Source organism: Crinia signifera, chromosome 11 (genome assembly GCF_055691185.1).
Source record: "Crinia signifera chromosome 11, ASM5569118v1, whole genome shotgun sequence".
Classification (NCBI taxonomy): domain Eukaryota; kingdom Metazoa; phylum Chordata; class Amphibia; order Anura; family Myobatrachidae; genus Crinia; species Crinia signifera.
In genome coordinates, this window is record NC_139227.1 from 26,791,761 (window position 1) to 26,816,249 (window position 24,489).

General features: G+C 48.1%; 1 protein-coding gene across 1 annotated transcript in view; it reads left to right on the forward strand.

The window, feature by feature from the left end:
- Positions 1-22,949: 22,949 nt before the first annotated feature.
- The window catches only part of ZFHX3 (zinc finger homeobox 3), a 692,957-nt gene continuing 691,417 nt past the window's right edge, over positions 22,950-24,489 (forward strand). Inside the window, exon 1 of the mRNA XM_083165485.1 lies at positions 22,950-23,026. The gene's annotated coding sequence lies outside the window, so the exon portion shown is untranslated. The remainder of the gene's footprint in view (positions 23,027-24,489) is intronic.

The following is a 24,489-nucleotide window of genomic DNA, read 5'->3' on the forward strand; positions in this document are numbered from 1 at the left end:
TAAAAAATAGAATAAACTATTGTCTTATACTGTGGAACTATGAGTTCCAGCAAGCCTCCCCCCGCATGCTGGGACTTGGATAACCACAAGTCCCAGCATGCGGGACATTAAAGGGCCCGCTGGCACTTGTAGTTCCACTGTACAAGAAATAGTTAAACAAACACACTGACAACCCAGAAAAATAAAAGTTTAATACATACATTACACAAACACACTGATACTTACCTATCTTGAGCCTGTAGGTAGGTCCCTGGGTCCGGGGAAGTCGGAGTCGGAGGAAGGAAGTCGGAGTTTGGGGGTGGTAACCAGACGTTTTCGGGGAGTGTCAGAAAAAATACAGACGTGCCCAGTCATTTTAAAGCAGAGTGTGTGACGTCAGTGCCGGCATCAATCAGTCTGTCTGATTTGCGGATGGATTGCGAATAGCGATCCATTCGCAATTCACTGGCAGATTTGCACTGGGCGGGTTTTCTTTCTGTCTGGGTAGCGGCTAACCACTCGCAGTCATCTGCAGCGATCAGTTCTGAATCAGCCAATCATGTTGACTCGCAATTTTGCGAGATTCGCGCCGCTCCAATGTTTTGGAGACTGCGCATACGTATGTGCAGTCCCCCTTTGCAAATGGCACAAAAACGGAGGGTGCGCCCAGGAAAACGCAGGGTGTCCCAATGCGAATGCAGGTGGCCAGATGCCTGCTGGGGTCTGACTTTACATGACGTCAGCACACGCCCCATTGTTGGAGCCGCACACTGCAAATATAGGTCAGTCGGCGAATCAAATGATTTTTGCCCCGTACGCTTCTGTGCAAATAGATGTTTATGCTAAACATCCATTCGCATTGAGGCGGGGATGTCCGCGCCGGGGGCGGGCATTCGCTCACCTGGTGGGTGGTGCTAGAGGGCTCCCTAAGCAACAAATCAGGGGCCAAATCCAATGAATCTAGTATGGAAATGCAATGTGTAACAGTTAAACAAGTCTCTCGCTCACTCTAAGGTTTCTGAGCTGTCCAATTTTTTCAGATTTTATTGAAGTTTAAGCAGCAATGTATCAGTGTACTCTGAAAGCAAAGAATACATAAAAAAATTGGTTACACAATAATTTTGTGTGACAAAATTTCATCAATAGCCACCTTGTGTAGATAAAGCACATTTTTGTTCACAATGGAAATCAAATATTGGTAAGGAAGAACTCTCCAACACTAATGGCGAATTCCCCAAAAACGTGTTGCACTTTTAGGTTACTTTGCTGTAGCATTTCTGTCCAGTTCAACCAAACCATACTATCGCTGTCCAAACTTCCCTTAGCCGCTCAATGGATCTCAAGCTGTTTTCACTGTTGTTATTGTCTGGTTGCCAGGAGAGTTTAGGAAGCTCCCTGCTTTGAACACACAACATAATAAAATAATACCATTTCTGATGATGTACTGTAATAATAAATACTGAGAAATTCCATGCTTCAGTCCCTTTGCCAGTAACCAAGAGATATTAATGGATTATTTGTTTCATTGGTACTACATTTCGTTGGTGCCAATGGGCCATTCCCATGGAAGGGAAAATGACAATATGACAGTCGTGTCACTGATCTTGTTAACTGCTAATTGTTAGGCACACAATTCCACATAGTGTAGATTAGATTTTATTAACACATGTATTTGTACGCTCTACATTTGTGCTAGAAATACAGTTCAGGCACAGTATTTAAACACCAGTCTGTAAAGGGCCCAAACCGGAATGTCACGCCAACACTAAAGCCCTGTACACATGAGATATTGGCTAATGGTCAATTTTGACTAAGCAATTTTGAGAGAGATTTTGGCTAGATGCACTGGAGATTTTGGGGGAAATTTACTAAAGGAAATTTGTAAAGAATAGGTGTATTTGTATCCAGAAATACACTTATTTTTTACATTAACTATCCCGAAAATACAGCAATTTATATTCGTATTGATGTACTATCAATACGAATACGAATTGCCGTATTTTTGGGATAGTAAATGTCAAAAAAAAGTGTATTTCTGGATACAAATACACCTATTCTTTACAAATTTCCTTTAGTAAATTTCCCCCTCAGACTTTTTGTCTAAGTAATGTAAAGGTCCATACACACTGGGCGACTATGCCCAGCGTGTATGGACAGCGATGATGACAATCATCGCTGCGGGGAAAGCCGCTCCGTGCATACACACTGAGTGGCTTTCCCCCTGCCAGGCGCTGAAGGAGGGGGGGAGGACTGTGTTGCATAGCGGAGCACTATGCAAAGCCGTCCTGAAAGCCGCTCATCTGCTGGTATAACCAGTAGATGAACGGCTTTCCCGGCGATGTTGCGGGAGCACGCAGCAGCGCTCACCGCTCATCTCTGGATCATACACACTGGGCGGCTTTGAGCTGAAAGCCGCTCAAACCTGCTGTTTTGAGCGACTTTCAGCTCAAAGTCGCCCAGTGTTTATGGGTCTATAGTCCATGATTTAGTTAAAATCACCTTGCCTATTTATGTTAAGCATATTAGTTAAGCATATTAGTATTGTATTTTACCTGTATGTCTCATATATGAAAATTTCAGTTTAGAAATACCGTATCGTGCATCCTTCAATTAAAAAACAAAAGCAAAAACAGAAATTCATCAGAACCGCCTGAATATCCGTGCATCGGTATTTCTCCCACACTGCATTATTCTGCCCTGTTTTGGTAAACGCACATGTGTAGCTCTCTGACCCAATTAGTTCCCAACAGCATGTCTGAGTTCAATGCTTTTTATAACTTGATTATTAATGTGAAGTGCTAAGCAGCTCTTGGCTGCAAAATGACTACTTTGCATTTTTTGTTTGAATCGTTTCACATAACTGCTTAACCATGCAATTATGCAGCAACTTTAATGACTCTCCTTTTTAGTGGTATACGTCTAATTGCATCTATTATTTGTGCATTGTTAATAAACATTAAAAGTGCATTTCAAAGGCAGACATTGAGAGTAGCGGAGAGAAAACAAATCAAAGTGGTGATCCTGAAACCCTGCTTCACCACAGTCAGCAAGTTATTGCTAAGAACTCCATTTAAAAATAGACACCCCTTCTAAAACAAATTCTACGTCTCCATGGAAACGATTAATGGGGAATCAATTTACAACAGTTGGGAAAAAAATCACATGCACAACAGATTCTCATATACAGGTGTATATATCAAAATATATATATATACATATACACCCATATATTATACAGACACATCAATATCTTTAAATGACATGTGTTGCTCTTCCTAATTTCCTGCTATTAGATAGCAATGCCAGGCACAGTGAAGCCAGTGCAGTCTCCCAGACTGCATCTGGCTTCACTATAGTCCAGTGGGCCGCATTGTCCTGTGAGTGAGTGAGGGGGGAGCACACACCTATTCCAGGGTTGCCTACCCTACCGGAATGGCCCATTCCTACCCTACCGGAATGGCCTCCCGGCCCCCAGAAAGGTACCGGCAGCACCCCTGAATCTTCCTGGCTGGAGTCTTAATTTCCAGAGACTCGCAGCTTTTCGGGGCTTGGGGCAGGGATAAATATGCCCCGCCATGCGGAGAAGAGACTTTAAAAGTAGGCAACCCTGACCTATTCATGTCATCTATTCCGAACCCTCTCTCCTCTTCTCCTCCTTTGAGTCTCACTCCATCTGTCTGTACTACCCCTACCACCTCCATGTCGTTGCAATCTACCGTTTCCCTGGCCCTATCTCCCAATTTCTTGACAACTTTGCCGCCTGGCTTCCACACCTCCTCTCCTCTGACCTACCTTCTGTCATGCTTGATGACTTTAATATCCCCTTGGATAACCCTGCTGATCCTGGCACCTCCAAACTCCTCTCTCTCTGTTTCTCTCTTGGCCTATCTCAGTGGACTGCCTCTCCCACCCACATCCAAGGACACTACCTCAATCCCGTCTTCTCCCGCTCTTGTTCCCTTACCGACTACACTATCTCGGCTTTTCCTCTTTCTGACCATCACCTCATTTCCTTCTCCCTCACTGCTTCCCCCTCTCCCACTCCCCTCTCCCAAGCGCATTGTCTCACGGCATAACGTGAGACAATGCGCAATAGGTTGAACTAGATGGACGCAAGTCTTTATTCAGCCTTACCTACTATGTAACTATGTAACGTCAACATACTTGATATTGCTGCCTTCTCGGACACGCTGTGTCATCTTCTCGCCCCAATTGCCGCCATGTCCTGCCCAAACCTCGCCGCCTCCCTCTATAATGGCACCCTATCTTCGGAATTGGACTCTGCCTGCCCTCCCTCCTCTATCCCCCTTCGATGCTCCAACCCCCAAGCGTGGCACTCGCCTATCACAGGATTCCTTAAAAAGTGCTCTCTCACTGCTGAGCGCTTCTGGAAGAAACTACGCTCCCTCGCGGATTATCTCCATTTCAAATTCATTCTTTCTTCCTTCAGCTCTGCCCTTGCTCTGGTCAAGGAATCTACTTTATGTCCATCATCCATTCCCAATCATCCAACCCCCACAGGCTCTTCGCCACCTTCAACTCCTTGCTATCCCCCCTCCTCCAGCTCTTCCGTCCTCCATCATAGCCGCTGATTTTGCTACCTACTTTTCAACCAAAATCTCCTCTCTCAGGACTGCCATCACTGCTGCCATGACCTCACCCTCTCCCTCCTCCCCTCCAACATCTCCACTAGCCTCCTTCCCACCCCTGTCCTCATTTTACCCCACCACTGCCTCTGAAGTCCATTCTATCCTTCAATCTGCTTCTCCCTCCACCTGCCCACTCAATCCTATCCCCTCCAATATTATCTGTCATCTCAGTCCGTCGGTCTGTTCTCACCTGGCTCACCTCTTTAATCTTTCCCTATCCTCTGGGATCTACCTCCTTCAAACATGCTCTTATCTCCCCAATTCTCCAAAGTTGGACCCCAACTCTCCGTCCAACTACAGGCCCATCTCCCTCCTCCCTTTTGCCTCCAAACTCCTAGAACATCTGGCCTATAATCGTCTCCTAAGCCACCTAATGCTAACTCCATTCTAGACCCCCTCCAATCTGGGTTCCACCCTTTACATTCCACTGAAACTGTCCTGACCAAAGTCACTAACTATCGACTAAATCCAAAGGCCTCTCCTGGTTCACCTCATACCTCTCTGATCGCTCCTTCTCCATCTCCACTCCGAGCTCCTCCTCTCCTACTACCCCGCAGCCAGTCGGTGTTCCCCAAGGGTCAGTCCTTGGCCCTCTCCTCTTCTCCCTCTACAACACCTCTCTGGGCAACCTCATCAGCTCCTACGGCTTTCATTACCACCTTTATGCTGATGATACCCTAATCCAGGGGTGGCCAACCGGTCAGAGGTAAAGAGCCGAAAAATATCGGTAGTCAAGCTAAAGAGCCGACATCATGCGCGCGCCAAAGGTGCTTGCGCCAAAAAAAGGGGCGTAGTCTATTTTGACCCCTTGGGTGGGTGTGATACAAATATGCCTCCAATAGTGCCAAATACACATATGCCCCCCACGGTGCCAGGTATGCACCACACGGTGCCGGGTATGCCCCCACAGTGCCAAAAAGCTGGTATGCCCCCACAGTGCCACAAACTGCTATGCCCCCACAGTGCCACAAACTGCTATGCCCCCACAGTGCAAATTTCCCAGCAGCAGCACTCACCATTGTTGCTGCTGCTGCCAGGCGATGAGAGGACAGTCTGGTGTCCCCCTGCAGTCCTCCTGTCATGTCACCGATGGGAGGAGAGCACAGCACACCGCACGTCTCCTTCCCCCTCACTTCCCTGTGACTGGGTCGCCCACCAATCGAAGCTCGCTGGCCGGCTTCTGATTGGCTGCTGGCCCACGAGCTCTGATTGGCGGACGGCCCAGTCACAAGGATGCACAGTAAGGGGTAGGAGAGATGCACGATGCGCGCTCTCCTCCCCTCAGAAGGAGAAAGGATTCGGAACTGGCAGCAGGGGGAACTGGGACAGACGGTGGGCGGCGGGCAGCAGTGGGAGCAGGAGCCGCACTTTACAAGGGGGAGAGCCGCATGAGGCTCAAGAGCCACAGGTTGGCCACCACTGCCCTAATCTATCCCTCCTCCCCCAACCTATGCCCATCACTCCTATCCAAGGTCTCCGAATGCCTCATGCCCATTTCAGCCTGGATGACCCAACGCTTCCTGTAACTAAACATGGCTAAAATTGAACTTCTAATCTTCCATCCCCCGAACATCCCCTCTTCTCAAACTATCTCCATCAGCATTGGTGAATCACCTCCACCGACCAAACGCGCTGCCTTGGTGTCATCATTGGCTCCTCCCTCTCTTTCACCCCCCAAATTCGTGCTCTCTTACAGTCTTGCCACTTTCACCTCCGCAACATCTCACACATCAGACCATTCCTCTCCGCTAATGCGACCAAAATTCTTATTCACTTTCTTGTCATCTCCCACCTTGACTACTGCAACATCCTTCTCTCCGGGCTACCTCTTGCCCACCTCGCCCCTCTCCAATCCATTAACGCCGCTGCTAGGCTCATCTTCCTCTCCCGCTGCTCTATCTCTGCCTCCCGCCTCTGTCTATCTCTTTACTGGTTCCCCATTCCTTTCCAAGTTCTCTTTAAACTCCTCACCACCACCTACAAGGCTCTCTCCTCCTCCACCGCTCCTTACCTCTCTTCACTGATCTCTATCCCTCCCATCCTCTTCGCTTCACCGCCGCCTGACCTCTCACCTAATCACCTCCTCCCACTCCCGTGTCCAAGACTTCTCTCGCGCTGCCCCCCTGCACTGGAACCGCCACCCATCAGGCTTTCTGATTCCCTTGACTCCTTCAAGTGCTCCCTCAAAACCCAATTCTTCCGACTAGCCTATCCCTCCTCCTCTTTCACTCCTCCTATCCTGCCTACCCTACCCCTCCATCCGTTCCCATCCGTTCCTACTTATCCTATTGTTTTTCATTCGTCCACGCACCTCCTTTTAGTCTGTTAACTCCTATGAGTAGGGCCCTCCGTCCTCATGTACTCACCCTATCTCTTTACCTCACCAGCGCTCCTGCCCTGTTCTCCCCTTCCTCTACTTCATCTTCAGTCTCCTCGACAATTTCGACACCTACTTCAGAACTGATTTTAGAACTGATTTTAGTTCTACCAGCTATACCCCTATTTATGCTGTATTTTATCAACACACCCTGTATGTTACCTTGTAATTTGTTTTTTTGTTTGCTATGTACTGCGCTGCAGACACTTTTGTGGCACCTTATAAATAAACGAACTACTACTATTTAGAGAGGAGGAAGAGCCCACAGGCAGTCCAGCATCTCAGAGAGCATTGGGCATGTCCCCAAAGTGAAGTGACAGGACTTTGGTTGTCACAGGGCCCTTCCCATTTCACAGAGGCTCCACCTCCTTTACAGTCCCATTCTCTAATATTGGGAGTTACACACACTAGTGCCCCCATTTTCCTTCATGCTACACAGAAAGCCGAATTCACTTGTCATAGTGGGGCAGATGTATTAAGCCTGATAAAGTGGTGATAAAGTGAAAGGTGATATTGCACCAGCCAATCAACTTCTAACTGGAATTTTTTAAACACAGCTGATTGGCAGATGTACTGTAATAACTTATTACATCTGACTCAAGTGGGCAGATGTATTAAGCCTGGCGAAGAGATAAACTGGAGATAAAGTGGAAGGAGATAACGCACCAGCCAATCAGCTGTGTTTGAAATATGACAGTTGGGAGTTGATTGGCTGGTGCATCATCTCCTTACATTTTACTGTATCTCCACTTTAACTCCAGTTTATCTCTTCACCAGGCTTAATACATCTGCCCCATTGATCCTTATGATGGTGATGTAATCACATGTGGTAGAGCCAGGGCAATCGGCCTGATGTATTGTTGATAATCTATCTCTGGTATGTGGACATACAGTGTGTATGTGTATCTCATTATAAGGTTTATAGAAGTGTCTTCAGTCAGTGGGGACACCTGTAGCACAGAGCTCATTCTGTTTGGTGCCAGTGTAAATATGTGCTGATTTGGGCTACACTGTGGAGAATGTTTCATCAGACAAGCCAGCAGGAGACTTTAGAACATGGAATATTGTTGGTAGCCTATGTAGATGTTACAATTAGCATATATTTGTGCAGGCTCGCAGAGTCTATTACACCGCCCAGTGGGGTACACAAAATTATACAAACTGGATAAAACAAAACCAGAAAACAAAGATACATTACTGCAGGGCTGAGACTACAGAGGGAGCCACAGACGCCTTGTGCGGAAGTGCAGCAGGGATAACAGCTATCAGGTGTGCACTGAATCAGGTGCAGGAGAGCACGAAGGGCTATACTCAAGGTTGAATCGGGTGCAGGAGCGTACAGAGGGCTATACTCAAGGTTGAATCGGGTGCAGGAGCGTACAAAGGGCTATACTCAAGGTTGAATCGGGTGCAGGAGCTTACAAAGGGCTATACTCAAGGTTTAATAATACCCTGTGATTGCTCTCGGGTGTGGTATAGGGTTCCGATAGTCGGGATCCCGACAGTCATTAGCCCGATGTCGGGATCCCAACTGGCTGGACTCAGACAGCATGTTGAGTGCAACAAAATCCCCTGCGGGCTCACCAGGCTGTGGGCACGGTGGATTGCTACGCTCGCCACCTATTCTATTCTCCCTCTATGGGGGTTGTGGACCCCCACGAGGGAGAATAGCCGGTGGCCGTCGGGAACCCATCTGCCGGTGTTTTAACAGTCGGTATTCCGATGTTGGGTAAATGACTGTTGGGATATGTACCAGGGTGCAGGGCTGCCACTAGATATTGTGGATATCCAGCCCTCCCCCTGAAAAAAATGAAACAATAAAAAAAAAATATATATATATTATAGCATAGCGGGCACTCCCTCACCTCACCCTTGTTGTCACCTGCAGGAGCATCTCCCTGATGCAGCGCTGGCAGGGATGGCTCCCCTGTGCGGCGCTGCCGGGTATCCCGGGTCTCTGATATGGGGACGGGTGTCCTCCGGCTGGCTGGTGTCCTCACGGCATGTCCTGCTGCCCAGTGCCTGCCGCACTGCCTGCTTTAACGTTCGAGGCAGACAGCGGGTGGCAGGCGCTGCTGGGACGTAGTACTGGGCTCTGGCCAGGAGGCTGATGTGCTGTGCGGTGGGCTGCAGACAAAGCGCAGCCCACTGATGTGATGGGGATTGGAGGCCGTCAGCCAGAGGATAGGGCCTGGGGGAAGAGGCATGGGGGAGCTTCTGCCAGAGCGGCCGGGCGCAGGACATTTGTCCCCATAGACCCACCCTATCGGCGGCCCTGCCGGGGTGCCCTGTGGTGTATGTAATGTGGCAACACAGGGTGTGCGTGCAGGAGGATATACTGGGGTGACCTGCGATGTGCATGCAGGGGTATGTACTGGGGTGACCCGGTATGTGCTTGTGGGGGTATGTTCTGGGGTGACCCGGGATGTGCGTGCGGGGGTATGTTCTGGGGTGCGTGACCCGGAATGTGTGTGCGGGGGCATATACTGGGGTGCATGACCTGGGATGTGCATGCAGGGGTATATACTGGGATGTGGGGGGCGCGCAAAACATGCCCTTGCTCCAGGCACCGTAGCACCTAGCTACCCTACTGGAGCTAGACTACAACTCCCAGCAGCTCTCAGGCAACGCACATCCAATATTAGCTATTCTGTACTAGAAGCCTGGGTGTTATTAGTGACATGCTATAATCACACACTACATAGGGCGGGATGTATTAACTGTGCGAAAAACATCCTGCTAAACATCGCAACAATACTAATCGCATACTGTATGTATTAACCAGAAAGGTCCAAGTTCAGATAAACCGGGATCTTATTGGCTATCAGCTGTCACATGTTTTGGATAGCCAATAAGAACAGTTTGGATAAATCAACAATCAAACACAAGAGGCAAAAATCTGATTTTTGTCGGCAAAATGCACAAATGAAACGTGTGATAATTGTATGACTAAAATAACCTGATTTTAATAAGAAACACTTAAAAATTCAGTTCCAGAATAAGCCACGGCTACTATGTACCGAAGAACTGGGGTTATCCAAGTGCTTCTCTAAGGGCAAAGTTCTGGTGGGGGGGGGGGTTTAACTCCTGGCCTCACAGTGATTAGCGGGAACAGTTTGGCCTGCAATCTCCCTGGGGTTGAGCTGCTTGTTTGTATAGACGTTTAGCATGAAGAGATAAATGATACCATTATCATTAATTCCGTTCGCTTGTTAATGAAAGCTGTGTGATACTCTTTTACAGTGCTGTTTCCTGTGGCTTCACATTTCACCTCAGACATTCACCTTCCAGATTAAGCCCCGCTCGGAGGCTCATATTAAATTCAGCCAGTATCCGGTATATGTCGGCAGTCACAGATCGTTCTCCTAACGGCACTCTGTCAGCTTGTGCTGTGCCGTGTGGAACACATACTACAAACATGGTTTAGGATAACATGAGATTAAGACAGATTCACATTGGTATTGATAGTAATTGGACAAAGCAGGAAGCGTTTTTTTGGCATTTATTACGCAAGAAGAATTTATAGGCATGGCCGGATTATAATGGGGGCACAAGGGGTCAGTACCCCTGGGCCGCCCTCTAGCTAGGGCCCCCCTGTGGTTGGCATGTCTTCCTGACTGCGGACACCCCACTCGATTTTGACACTGATTATACCGCAGTATTGGATAGGACACTACGGGAGAGGTGTTCAATTATATTTCCATTTCTGACCATGCCAATATTCACGTTATTGTGATATGTGAATACCAGCCGTTTCGTGACTTACCAGCTTCGGCCATATTTTAAAACTGTACATCCCTGATGTTTCTCTCACAATCTATGAGTGATAACCGCATAAACCGAATGATCTCGGTGTATTACCCCTGAAGAAGACCCTAAGGGACGAAACGCGTAGGGTTCTCAGACCAATATACATCCAAGGTCAAATCAGGAATCAATACACCTAGAAAATCTCTGTATTTTGTACTTTATATATTTTATATATATTTATTTTATTGTTTGGAATAAATATATTCTATTTTTAAAGAAGTCTGCTGTTGGTGAAACACATTTAAGCGCACCTCTACATCTTTCTTTTCATCTCTGTTCATTGGACCTCTATTAACAGCGAGGCCCTAGAGTAGTGCAGCTTTCCAAAAAAGCGCAGGACAAGGTCACAATCCCCCCTTTTTTCTGAATATATATATATATATATATATATATATATATATATATATGTGTCCCCTGCAGTATGTATATGTATATATATATATATATATATATATATACATATATATATATATATATATATCCCCTGCCATTGACCAAGTTTATACTGCCTTTACTCTGTGTTTTGACAATGTAATATTCTCCCTTGCAGTTTGCGGCCAGTAATGACAAGTGAAAGGAGGCCCCCCTGTCTAAAGTGCCCCGGGCCCTCCAAAGGCTTAATCTGGCACTGTATATAGGGACACAAGTTCAGAAACTACCCCAAAAAAAGCTTGTGTTTACTGCAAGTAGTGCCAATACTGTACATAACAATACAGAAGGTAATTGTTACCCCTGTCTGCAATTTGGTAACAGAGGGGCAGATTTATAAAGTCCTCTGTAGTGATAAAGTGGCTGGTACTCTATAAATGTCCAATCGGCTCCTACTGTAACTGTCATTTTTCAAAACCTGCCTGTAGCTTCAGAGTAGGGAGCTGATTGGCCGGTGATACAGTACCAGTCATTCGCATCAGTATGTAATACTGTATGTGCTTTTTAAATATTTATGTATTGACATTTGGCTGTTCCTTTGTATACTAATAAACGTTGTATAGCCTTAACGAACAACCAATTGAGAACCAGTTCTTTTTATAACCCGGCTCAATAATAATTCATCAGACATCTCTGTAAATTAGGGAGAATAGTCAACATCTCTGCCTTCGGCCACCAGAGCCAGTTTAAGGTAGGAGGGGGCATGTGTGTAGTGTCCTTACTGTACACCCACCGCCAACCCCCCCCCCCCCAATTCTGCACGGTAGGCATCGTCGATAGAAATCCCATCTTAGTAAATTTACCCCTAAAGGCCCATATCCGCTGGTGCGATATGGCCACTTGTCATCAGATTCTGAGCTTCCGGAAGTAGTCGCAGATCGTTATGGCTGCCATGAATATTTATGGGAACCCGCAGGCATGGATGGGATCGCGTATGATACAACGTATGCAAAAGGACCACATACGATGTATCAAATGCGGACCAGCTGCCCGAATTGTCGAAGGTGGGTTGACTGGGTATCGCATGCGATAAATCATGCTAGTGGATGGGGCCTTTCGATTTCAATGGGATACGGTCATTAGGTCGAACCTAGGAAGGTCAAAATATATTAGGTTGACAGGGCTTAGTCACGCTTGCCTATCCTCCCGGAATTCCCGGGAGGCTCCCGAAAATCGGGCCCCCCTCCAGGGAAGGTTGGCAATCCTCCCGAATTTGTCAGGCAGCCCCCGCACCCCCCTGCCGTGCCGCACTAATTACCGGTTTTCGCGGGTCCGCGGCAACTAAAGTCCGCGGGACTAAAATCGCGTCATTTTAGCCCCGCCACCTACTCAGGGACCCGCGAATCGCGGCGTTTCTATGGATTGTGGGCGGGGCTTTGAGTCATCAACCCCCGTCCCCGCCCCCTGACCTGGAGATCCCGCTGTCCTCTTCGGGCTTCTCCCGGAGAGGCAATTTTGGGCTTAGTTCGACACCTGAAATAGATCAACATGGCTTAGGTCGACAGTTTCAGAAGGTTGACACAAGGATTATTTTGTCAGTGGGAAAATCCACAGTCAAAAGGTCGACATGAGTTTTTCACTTTTTTTGAGCTGACATGTGCCGACCGGCGGTATTTCATATGCCACCACTACGGCGTGGTGGGCGAATATAGTAGTGCGCAAAACGCAGCTAAGCACCGTCTTGAAGAATGGCAAGCGTCGGTATACTTAGACGGTGTCCATGTCGACTATGTCTATGTCGGTACACTTAGACGGGGTCCATGTCAACATTGGCGAAGAAAAAAACGTAGAAACTCATGTCGGCATTTCAACTGTCGTCTTTCCCGTTGTCTACCTAATGCTTGCATCAACCTTTCGACGATGTGTGCCTAGTCAGGTGTCGAACTAAGCCTTTTCGACCTTCAGTGGTCTACCCAATGTATGTCGATCTAAATACAGTCAACACTATGACCCCTACCCATTTACCCACAGATCACAATGCACCCGATGTCTTATTTTCCTTCTGGGCTGGTCATTTCATATTTTCCTGTAGAGGGCAGTCTGCTTCCATTGAAGAATGTTCTAGTCAACATGATTTAAAAAAAATAAAAAATAAAGAAACAGTACATTTATAATAATTATTATTAAAATTATAACACTTGAAACCTGCAAGAACCACGGCGTTCTACGGGAGAGGGAAAGCAGTGGACCTTAAAGAGCAAAAATACAGAAATCGTGTGGTCGCAGGGATTTTGCTGACTAATCTTTAGAGATTAAAATGAATAAAATAGTAAGGCAGCGAGGATAATAAACAAAACAGCATCCATCGGGGAAAAATGATAATCCTCAACTGAGATGAAAGCTGAGGTCCCTACTGCAACTTCAGATAAAATAAAAAAATAAAAAGATTCTGTGAACAATAAAAAAATAAGCTTAATTATACAGGCAGAACAAAAGAAAGTGCTGGTATATTCTGGCAGTTGCATTATACAGCGCGGTGTTTTGTATTCAAGTAACATTATTCCGGAGAAAGGAAATTTTGTACAGAAACCTTCCCTTTGTGCCTGATCTGCAGTGTCTTAAACATGAAGGATACCTTCATTACGGTATCTTTTTTTTTTTAAATCCGATCCTAATTTTTGAAGTATCATTTTGTAGGAGATCCAGTCTCGTCTGCTGTTGTGAGTTTTTGTAAAAATCCAAAAAATCTTTCACCTATATAAATATTATTTTGGCCAATCGTATTCGAAGATAATTTATTTGTTCCACTTATTTTGCAATAAGGAAAGGAAATGAGAAATAAGGAAAAAGGTTACAGGCTTGTGAAAAATATATGATAACAATGCAAACAACGTAAATCGACATAATGCTAAAAATTGGGGGAAAAACCCATGCAGCGCTAGTCCTAGTGTGCTCTACAGATTTGTGCACACACACCAAGGACATGCAGTCAGGGGAGGCAGTGCTTCCCCTGTCATTTTGTTTTCAAATAATCCAAAGAATATACCTATGACACATGTTCTGTGTCACAAGTATTTTCGGTACTTGTTTCCTAGCACGGCCGCAATCGTTGGGATCGTGTACCTTTAAGTTAAGGTACACGATCCCAACGATGGACCCAATTTCCTTTGAAATCAGGTCCATTTAGCCGGCAAAGGTAAAAAAATCGGGGGCATCGCGTCGGTCGGGACCATTAACATTGGTCCCGACGCGACCGACGCGATGCCCCCGATTTTGCCATAGGCTTCAATGTTAAAATATTTTTTAACATTGAAATCGTGAGCATCGCGTCGGTCTTGTGCCAATATAATGGCACAAGATGAGATGGACTTGATTAAGTCCATCTCGCATAGGAAAAAATGTGAAAAATGTGAAATGGGCCAATATGACCCATTTCACATTATATATGGCCCCGTCGTCACCCCACGATAGACGCCAACCCGAAGCGTGGCGAGCACAGCGAGCCCGCGAGGGGCGGCGGTGCGCATCCTCTGACCTTTTCATTCCCCTACTATCCACGTCGGCGTGGAGTTGAGAATATATAGTGTGGCGAGCACAGCGAGCCCCGCGAGGGGATGCGTATACCTGTGAAGTGATACGCGTCCCCTCGCGGGGCTCGCTGCGCTCGCCACGCTTCGGGCTCGGTGGCTCGCTGCGCTCGCCACACAATATATATTCTCAACTCCACGCCGACGTGGATAGTAGGGGAATGAAAAGGTCGGAGGACGCGCACCGCCACCCCTCGCGGGCTCGCTGCGCTCGCCACGCTTCGGGTTGGCGTCTATTGTGGGGTGGTCTAGGGAATATTTTACATTGAATCCAATGTAAAATCGGGTCCCAGGGACCCTATTCACATTTGATTCAATTAAAAAATCGGGTCGGTCGCGTCGATCGCATCGCATGCGACCAAATCGCATGCGATGCGATCGACGCAATTTTTCCGACACCACCACCCTGATGGAAATCGGTGTGGCCGTGCTAGGAAACAAGTACCATGTCTTCTTTATATTATTTTACTAGTTTGACTTTGAAGTATTTAAACTAGTTTGGGAGGCACCGATAAGGGTGCCTCGCACAAAGAACTGCAAGGGGATGAAGTGGGAGGGGAGGGGGGGGGCTTGGGGCAGGGCTAAGCAGTGGGCTAAAAAAGCCCATTAAAAATAACGCCAAAAGCGGCACTTCTAGAAGTGCCTAATTGACAGGGGCTTCTGTGATTGGTCAGCGGCGGCCAGGTGCAGGGGGGGTACGCGGTGGTGGCTGTAACAGTGCCTCTATGTTCATAGCCATCACCGCACGTCACTGTCACACACTGAACGATATTGACAGTAAGCGATATAGTCAACGATGTCACCTGCCCCCTGGCTGCTGCATACCTTGTTGATGATATATTCAACATTAACGAAGCAGCCCATGGAACTCAGTGTGCATGCACGCCGTCGCGGTCATGGCCATCACTGGATGGAGAGACTGTATCTGCCATAAGGCTGGTGCAGGTTACCGGTGGTGGACCTACACACGCACCATCCCTATTTCAGCGTCTACATTACACAGACGGTGGTCATCTCAGTCTTTGCACATTCGGACGCACAGATGTACATCGGGGATTGACTACAGAGGCATTAGCATAAAGTTACAGACAAGCGACTGCCAAGAGACGGAGCTGCTTCTGTGTCCAGCTCCGGATCAACCCCAAAGCCTTCTACGCCTTCCAGAAATGACAGTATATACAGTATTAGTATTCCCTACATGCTGCCAGATTGCTGTGCACTTCTGTAACTCTAGATACACCTCAGCTGAATCCAGAAATTGACCCAGCAGCTTGTTCTGTTTATTGGTCTTAGGTTTTGAGTTCTTTAGCAAAGACACAAGAGTTTTATGCTTTATGCTTACGGTCAATTAAGGGCCCCATACACTGCAACGATATGTCTGACCCTGAAGTCAGATGTAATTTCCCCCTGGACCTTCCCGGGAGTAATTCCATCCGATTTTGTACTTTGGTGTCATGTTTGTATGAGATATTTCTCATATGATTGATCAAGCCAAGTAAATCACATGCAATATATCTTATGGTATACAATTGTACCATAGCATATCTCTGATGGGCTGGATTAGGGGGCTAGAGGGACTGGGAATGCCAGTCAAATGTCCTGCGAAATATTGCATACGATATATCGCATGTGCAAAAAGCACGCCATTTTCCATCCGATTTCAAGCGATTCCGATAAATCAATAGTGCGGTACAAGTGATCTAGGGGCTCCTACCGTATCTGGCACTCAAGGTGGCGCGCATCAGATCGGATCGGATAGAAAACACATACAAACGATATATCGTCCAGAAAGGTCATAATCAAATGAAATTGTGCCATTTGAAGAGGGGGGGGGGGGGAACCATTTGTAATCATTCACCATTGAATGAATCCCCCCTACTGCGCAGTGCCATGTAAGCCGGGACTTACTCAGCGCTGCGATCGCCGTGGGGAGATCATGTCAATCATGTGCACTGCAGGAGGGGCAGATGTAACGTGCAGTGAGAGTTAGATTTGGGTGAGGTTTGTACTTCAAACTGATATCTATATTGAAGTGTAAAACTAAAGCAGCCAGTATTTACCCTGCACAGAAACAAAATCACAACCTCTCTGCACCGGTTACATCTGCTCCCCGGCAGTGCACATGGTTTTGTCCATTCGAGAGAGAATTTTCTTTGCAAGTGAACCAGAATCAGGCCCATCATGCACATGCAGGGCTGCGAATTCGAAGTGCTGCTACAGGGGCTGAATCAGGGCTTATGTCAGCATAATGTTGCCATGTCGACATCATAAATATCAATATTCAGACCTTCTGGTGTCCATATTTGGAATGTTAACATGTTGTACTACACTCATCCACCATACAAGGACCATGATCTTAACCCTTTCAGTGCCAACATTGCTGTGAGTGGGTCTTCAAAATATCTGCTAAAAATGCCAGCGCTGCTCACAGTGTCTGCTCTTTTAGTATAAATACCTCCCAACTGTCCTGTTTTCCATGGAAACATCCCAGTTTTTTCCCACGTCCAGTGTCCCACGGCGGGGAAGGGGGCAGTTGGGAGTCCCATCAGCCTGAAGGGAATAGACGCTGTGAGCATGCACACAGCGTCCTATTCAGCGATGCAGAAGGGTGAAAAATGGGGGCGTGGATGTCCTCCCAGGAAATTACGCCCCTTTTGATAGGTCACACCCCCTTTTTGCCCATACACGGCTCCGCCGTGCGAGTGTCCCAATTAGTGAGACACAGATGTTAGGAGGTATGTAAATAAATACAATTACCGCCAATTCATTGAAGTTTAGTTGTATATTGCACCCAAAAAACAGAACAGTCGCTGTGAGCGGCGCTGGCATTTTTAGCGGATATTTTGAGGCTCTCTCACAGCAACATTGGCACTAAAAGGGTTAAGTACCCGTAGTTGTGGAGCTTTATGTCCTCTCATTGTGGCATGGGTTTGTTTCAACCTGTGTGGAGTTTGTATGTTCTCCGAGGCCCCCCTCGCACACATTTTATATTCACACTTCAAAAATATATTGACAGGGTAAATACCTGGTGGCTAAAATGTACCTTAATATGTGTGGTTTAGTGACAAAGGTAAATGGCAGATATTCTCTGCGCTGCAAAACTGGTGGTGCTATAAAACACAGTAATAATAATAATAATCAATGTTGTGGGATGGAGAAATGTGATATAACGTGCTCGTTTTACCTCCATCTGTCCTTGGTTCCTTCACGCTGTTTCTTACTATATATTTATGTTACCGTACTGACAGTAGAGAAGGCTGACAAATGTCACCGTTGCCTGACAATGCATAAACCTATACGTCAATGACAATCGGAATCACGTTGTTAAAGGGATTAATCCTGCACTGATGGCCCAACTGTCGGCTCGATTCAGACTTGCTCGCTAGGCTGCGTATATTCGCTGCCTAGCGAGCAGGTTAACGCCGCCACGCCAAATGTACAACACCCCACCGCTGCCCGAATCCCCATGCTATGCTGCGAGCTGATGTGTACGCTTACACATGTGCTCGCATGCGCCCGTACACACAGTGTCAGAACAATAAATATTGCGCCCCGCTGGGAAAATTTTTGCGCCCCCTTCCCCCCATGAAACTCAGCCAATCAGTGTGCGGCCAGTGTTTTCAAAATCAGAAGCGTTTCCCGCGCCGCCCCCCGGTTATTTCCAAGACACTGCAGGGACCCGGCACCAACTCACTACACAGTGCCGCAGGGAACCCTCTCTCAGCGGCTTCTAGACAGCGCCGCAGGTACACCCACGCCGCACGGACCCCCTGCTCACTCCCTGCTACACCCACAAGGAGGGGGGAGCTGGGAGCGTACCAATAGCGCCCGCAGTCCCCCAGGCGCCCACACTTAGTCAGCGCCTCCCTGCCGCCGCCAGGGCTGCGGCGCTATAGTTACGCCACTGCGCACAGAGTAGAAATCATTCGATGCTTGATCACCATTGAATGATTTTCCCTATGTTCACAGATACAAGAAAAGTTGCCTGGTTTTCTGCGACAGTTCTTCCAGGCAGGGGGGCGGGGCTACTGATGGGGTGGGGAAGGGGGCAGGACAGGGGCCGGACTACAGCAATATGATGCATTTTGGGGGTGTGGCTAGTGAGAGCATGTCTTCATGGCCCCGCCCCCACCCCCGCCTTGCAAATGCACACGCTGACGGGAGGGGTGGGAAAGAGGGGCAGAAATCTGTGAGGCTTGCCCTCCTTTCTAGGGCATGCGCAGACCCCCACCATCGGGGTCGGGGAGGAATTCGGGCCTGTGCGAACAGTTCTGAATCAGGCTTGTTTTACTTCCAAATGATGTATTTCTTTTTAAACAAAACAAACAACCTCCAGAACCTTCCAGCTGTTACCTGGTCGTTCTGTATTTCCCTGGGTTGTATATATTGCAATCACCGTTTATTTTATGACTTCCTTTGTTGCTCGCGGATTATTTTTATTTAAACGGATAATGTTGCCATTTCTCTGCATTTCCTGGATATCAGTTCTACAACAGCAGCTAAACCAGAATGAATCTGGACCATTTAAAGAGAAAGTATGAAAAATGACAGTTGTAGATTGCAAATAACAGTTTTACATTTCAAATGCGCTAAATGATGGAGTGTTTAATTACTGCTGAGTTTACCCAGTTTACCTAACACATAGCTTCTGGTTCTGTACAATAATGCACAAGTTAATGTAACTGAGGTATTCATATATCGAACACCCGTTCTGTACAAAGAAGGGGCTTCACATTTCATTCTTTAAATAGAAAAATCTTAAAGGTATATTATGCAGGGTTGCCGACCCTCCCTGAATTTGCGGGAGTCTCCCGAAAATCGGGTCCTTCCTCCCGGCCCCCGGAAGGGTGGGCAACCCTCCCAGAATCAGGGGGACCCCCACTGAGCCCCCCGATCGCGGCATTTTATATGCCGCAATCCGCGGGTCTCAGGGGAGGGGGCGGAGCTAAAACGGCACAATCGTGTCATTTTAGCCCCGCCCCCTCCATGGATATCAGTTATTTAGCATATTTTCCGTAATGGGGGCGGGGCTTAATGACATCACTGTTAAGCTCCGCCCCCAAAATTCGTAATGAAAGATTCCTCTCCGGGCTTCTCCCGGAGAGGATTTTTTGAAAGTCGGCAATCATCGCTGTCCACACACGCTGGCCAAAATCTCCCAGTGTGTATGGATCTTTATTCAGACAGAGGTGGATGCAATAGTGATCGGTGCTGAGAATTCGGTAGCAGTGGGTCTGAGAACTTCTGCTAATGCAACAGGAGGCAATCAAACTGTGGCACCATTGCTGCACACATGTACTGTGGCTCCAGTGCAATCCCAGTAAATAAACCACTGGACAGCTGCATCGCACAGAGCCGTAAGTTCATCTCAGTTGCCCGGAGGCAAGTTTGAGTTTGGTGCCCACCACCCCAAATATGTTGAGTGCACTGGTGAATCTAGAAATGTGCTAATGGGTGGTCCCAAATGCAACTACTGCTGCAGAAGGGCAGGTACCCAAAGCCATGCGTGCCAAAAAGGGGGCATGGCTTCACAGAAAGGGGCGTGCCCTATATAAAATTCATTTTTCCCATCCCATAGCGCGCCAGGCGCCGGCGTCTTGTTCGCAGCAGCTGTACCAATACATGCTGCTGCCAGGAATCTGCTGCCTGCAGGGAAGCCTACAGAAGCTCTGCAGCATGGTGACGGTGGTGGAGCGGCGCTTGTGTCATCACAGTGTGGCCACGATGAGAGACAAACTGTGCTGTGCAGTAAGTGTGTGGGCAGGCCGGGGTTTAGGAGGGACTCTATATGGAGGGTAGCGCCGCAGCGAACACCTGCTCCGGCCAGCGCGCTGTGAGTGCAGGCGGTTCAGAGGTTAGAAGCATGAGCAGAGCGGCTGCTGCCATCGTGTGCCTCACTGTTAGCAGCCGGATTTAATGGGTGGTCCAGGGAACCCCCGAACCACCGCTTAGATTTGCATATGGTTGTGTGTCAACATTCTCCTGTGCATAGCCACAGTGAGTCCAGTAGTGAGTCCAGTAACATTGCTTACTGCAGCACAGGCTCAGTGCACCAGGCAGGAGCCATCCTGTCCCCTATTGCAGATGTTAGCAGGGCTCCTGGTATAGAGCCAATTAACTACAGGTGTGTCCCACATGTGCTGCTTTACATGCAGGTGCCCCTTCAGGGCTTGGAGCCCGGAGGCTGGAGCCTCCATTGTCTCAACAGCTACGCCCCTGGCATCACAGTTGGTCCAGCATTCAAGGGTGAATCAGGACCTATGCTCAAAGAGAGAGGCTTCTTCTAAATAGGCAAATGAGCAGGTGTATATACCTATGTATCTCTAACTTACTGACTTTCTGGCTGCCAAGTCCTCACAACAGGGGGCACTGTATCATACCATGTGGGCAGTACAGTGGCAAGGGGGCATGGTTACATCATCATGGCTCTGCTCCTCGCTGTACGATGCCAAGATTACCAGCATTGCAAAGTGGAGGGCGGAGCTACAATGACGCAATTTAGCGTGAATTGCGTGATCACACCCACGGACAGCCCACTTCCGTGGACAACTGATGGGGACTGCCAGTGACTGTGGGCATTGGAGGAGGGATCAAGGAGACTTGCCCGCTTTTCCAGGTAGCTAGGAGTGCCACCTTATTTTGGCAAATATCAATATTTTATTGATGATGTGGTACATGGTCATTGGAATATCCCCCAGCAGTATTAATCGGTGTCCATTTGGACAGATCTGACATTGAATAGGTGGAATGTAAATTTGAACTATTCTTGTTGAAAGCGAACAATATTTCTGCTTGTTTTCTGGTTTAGCCTGTAATGAGCAGATGGCTTCATATGTCACCTGCCTGGATGACACTGGGCCTGATTCAGAGAGGAAGTAATAGAGCAGGTTTTCCCTCTGTGCTTATGCTGCGAGGGTCTTGCGGCGGTGGTTGCATAGTGGATGTGTTCGCAGTCAGGGAGCATTTGTGGGAGGATACAGAGAAGTGGCGACTTAATCACAGGCATGGTGTGGCCGTTTCAGAATGGATGTAGGTCCGGCATGTCCAAACTATGGCCCTTCAGCTGATGTGAAACTACAAGTCCCATCATGCCTTGCCACAGTTTTGCTATTAGGGAATGCTAAAACTATGGCAAGGCATGCTGGGATGTGTAGTTTCACAAGAGCTGGAGGGCCACAGTTTGGACATGCCTGATGTAGGTGGTCCAGCACATTTCCTGACCCTGGACTGGTAAAGGTTCTGAACATGGGGTCTATCCCACTCACTGGTGGATCCATACCAGGCTATGATCGTGGTGCTTAGCACAGACGACAATCGCAGAGTAGAAGATTGCCCGTTGCTGCCCCTTCCCTGCCCCAAATGTCCCCAGCATATTGCAGCTTAGGGGGGGGGGGGCACTGTGACCGTCACCGCAGACTAAGTTATAAACGTGTGTGGTACAGGCCTTACTCATGCACAGATCACAGGCACAGCAACCGGGGGAGGTCAAAGAGAACTGCCATCCCGGGCCCTAGGAACAGAGGGGTAGATTTATTATCCAGCGATCAGGGGAATATGCGCTATCGCCGTGCGTTAAGGCAGGGGATAGCGCTTCCCCTGATCTATCACACCTGCTGGCCGGGTACTTTATCGGCGGCGGTGTGGGGCAGGAGGCATAGCGCAGCCACCTGCCTGATTTATGAACGGTCAGCATCGCTGACCGTTCCGCCACCTGCAGATATCGACTTTGACAGCTGCAGGCGGCGATGCCCTATGCCTACAGCAGGGACAGCGCTGTCCCTGCTGCTGGCGCTGAGCTGCGCTGGGATCTCGCGTGAGTAGCGAGATCCCGCTCATGCGCAGTCCCACCGGCCGGGGGAAAGGAGACAGCACGTCAGTGTTAACTGACGCTCTGTCAGCTGGAGGCGACATCGCCGGAGGGGGGAGTTAGCGCTCCCCCGCTTCGGCGGCAAGATCTTAGTAGATCTTGTCGGTGTCCCCTCCTGCTTCGCAGGGAGTGTTATAGCGGCGCTCTTAGCGCTGCTATAATAAATCTACCCCATAGGTGCAGCAGCTGCAGCAGGCAATAGGGTCAGGCTGGGGCAATGCACTGCTGGATACTGTAATTACTCCCATGAGGCTGTGCTAAAGAGTCAGAGGGACATGTGCTCTGATTGGAGGAGCCTGTCACATGATCCTCTAGCCTGTGGAGATCATCAGCAGCATCAACAACTTTGTGAGAGAGAGACACTGCCGGCTGCCGCCTGACTACTGCTGTGAGTACATACGTATTCATTGTCTATGGCAGCACCCCCATTTTTGTCCATACTGTAATCTAACACAGCAATTATAATTGGGGATTTTCTAAAACAATAAAAAGAAAATAAACTAGTGCAGAAGTGCTTCCAATTCCCCAATTTCCCCCATTTTACCCTTTTTTCACTTGTACCCAGGGCTATTTTTCAGCAGGCTCCAGCAGGAACTGAGGCCCTTATTCTAGTTCACTCTTTCTGACAAAATATTTCTTAGATGGACAAAACCATGTGCACTGCAGGTGAGGCAGGTGTAAAACCCCACCCAAATCTAATTATCTCTGCACAAGTAACACCTGCCTCACCTGCAGTGCACATGGTTTTGTCCATCTAAGAAATATTTTGTCAGAAAGAGTGAACTAGAATAAGGGCCTCAGTTCCTGCTAGACCCTGTTGAAAAATAGCCCTGCTTGTACCCCTTTCAGACAGAAAAGTCTGAAAATCCCGACACATTTTGTCATTTTGCCGGGTGCAGCCTGACCCCCCTTCACACAGAAGAACAAATTACCGGGTTGAAAATTTCTACCCGGCAATTTGCTGAATAACACTGGTATTTCTTCTGTGTGAAAGGGTCAACATTGGTCATAAATTCTGTGTCTTCGACCCTGGTCAATTCCAGGGTTGGAGACACGGGATTTACAACACGGGTGTTCCCTTTCACACAGAAAAAGGACCAGTGTTTTTAATGAAATTCCTGGGTGGAACTGCTTTACCCGGGTGTTTCATTTTCTGGGCGGGATGTATTTATATACATCGCCACCTTTCGCCGGCTGTCTGCCGCGATGCCAGCGCTTACGTACTAACATATGCGGCTGGCATCGCGATGCTTTGACGGAGAACCCCCCTTCCCCCCCCCCCCCCCGCGATACTTGTACTGTGGTCTGCGGGGGGGGGCTCCGTCTCCTCCCTGCCAGCTCCTGATGCCTACACGCCGGGGACAGCTAAGCAGGCTGCCCTGCGAAATCCGTGTGGACGGGTAATAGTACATAGTAAAATGCAGTAAAACGGGGGTTTTACTGCATTTTCCCTCTGTGTGAAAGGGGTATTGGTTTAAATTTCAGCAGAAGGGGCGGGGGATTAGGAGGGGGGGGGGGGGGGGGGAGGTAGAAGTATAGCAGACCCCAAGATTTCTGTAGCCAGCCTTGACAGATTGCTAACCCTAGTGATTTTGGCTTGGAAGCAAAGTCTGTGGATTGCTAAATTTTGCCCGATCTGAGGATAGGTGTATGATAATAATGATGACATATCTCTAAAGGCCCCCATACATTAGGCTGACTTGTCCAGACCCAATTCTCCTGTGAGCCGCCCGGCAGCTCCCCGGGAGGCTCACATACAATTTGGCACTTGACATGTGAGTTTAGCCTTAGCACATAAGATCCCGTCCGACCTCCCTGTCCCGCTGATGATATCGGGACTGCGGACCGTGC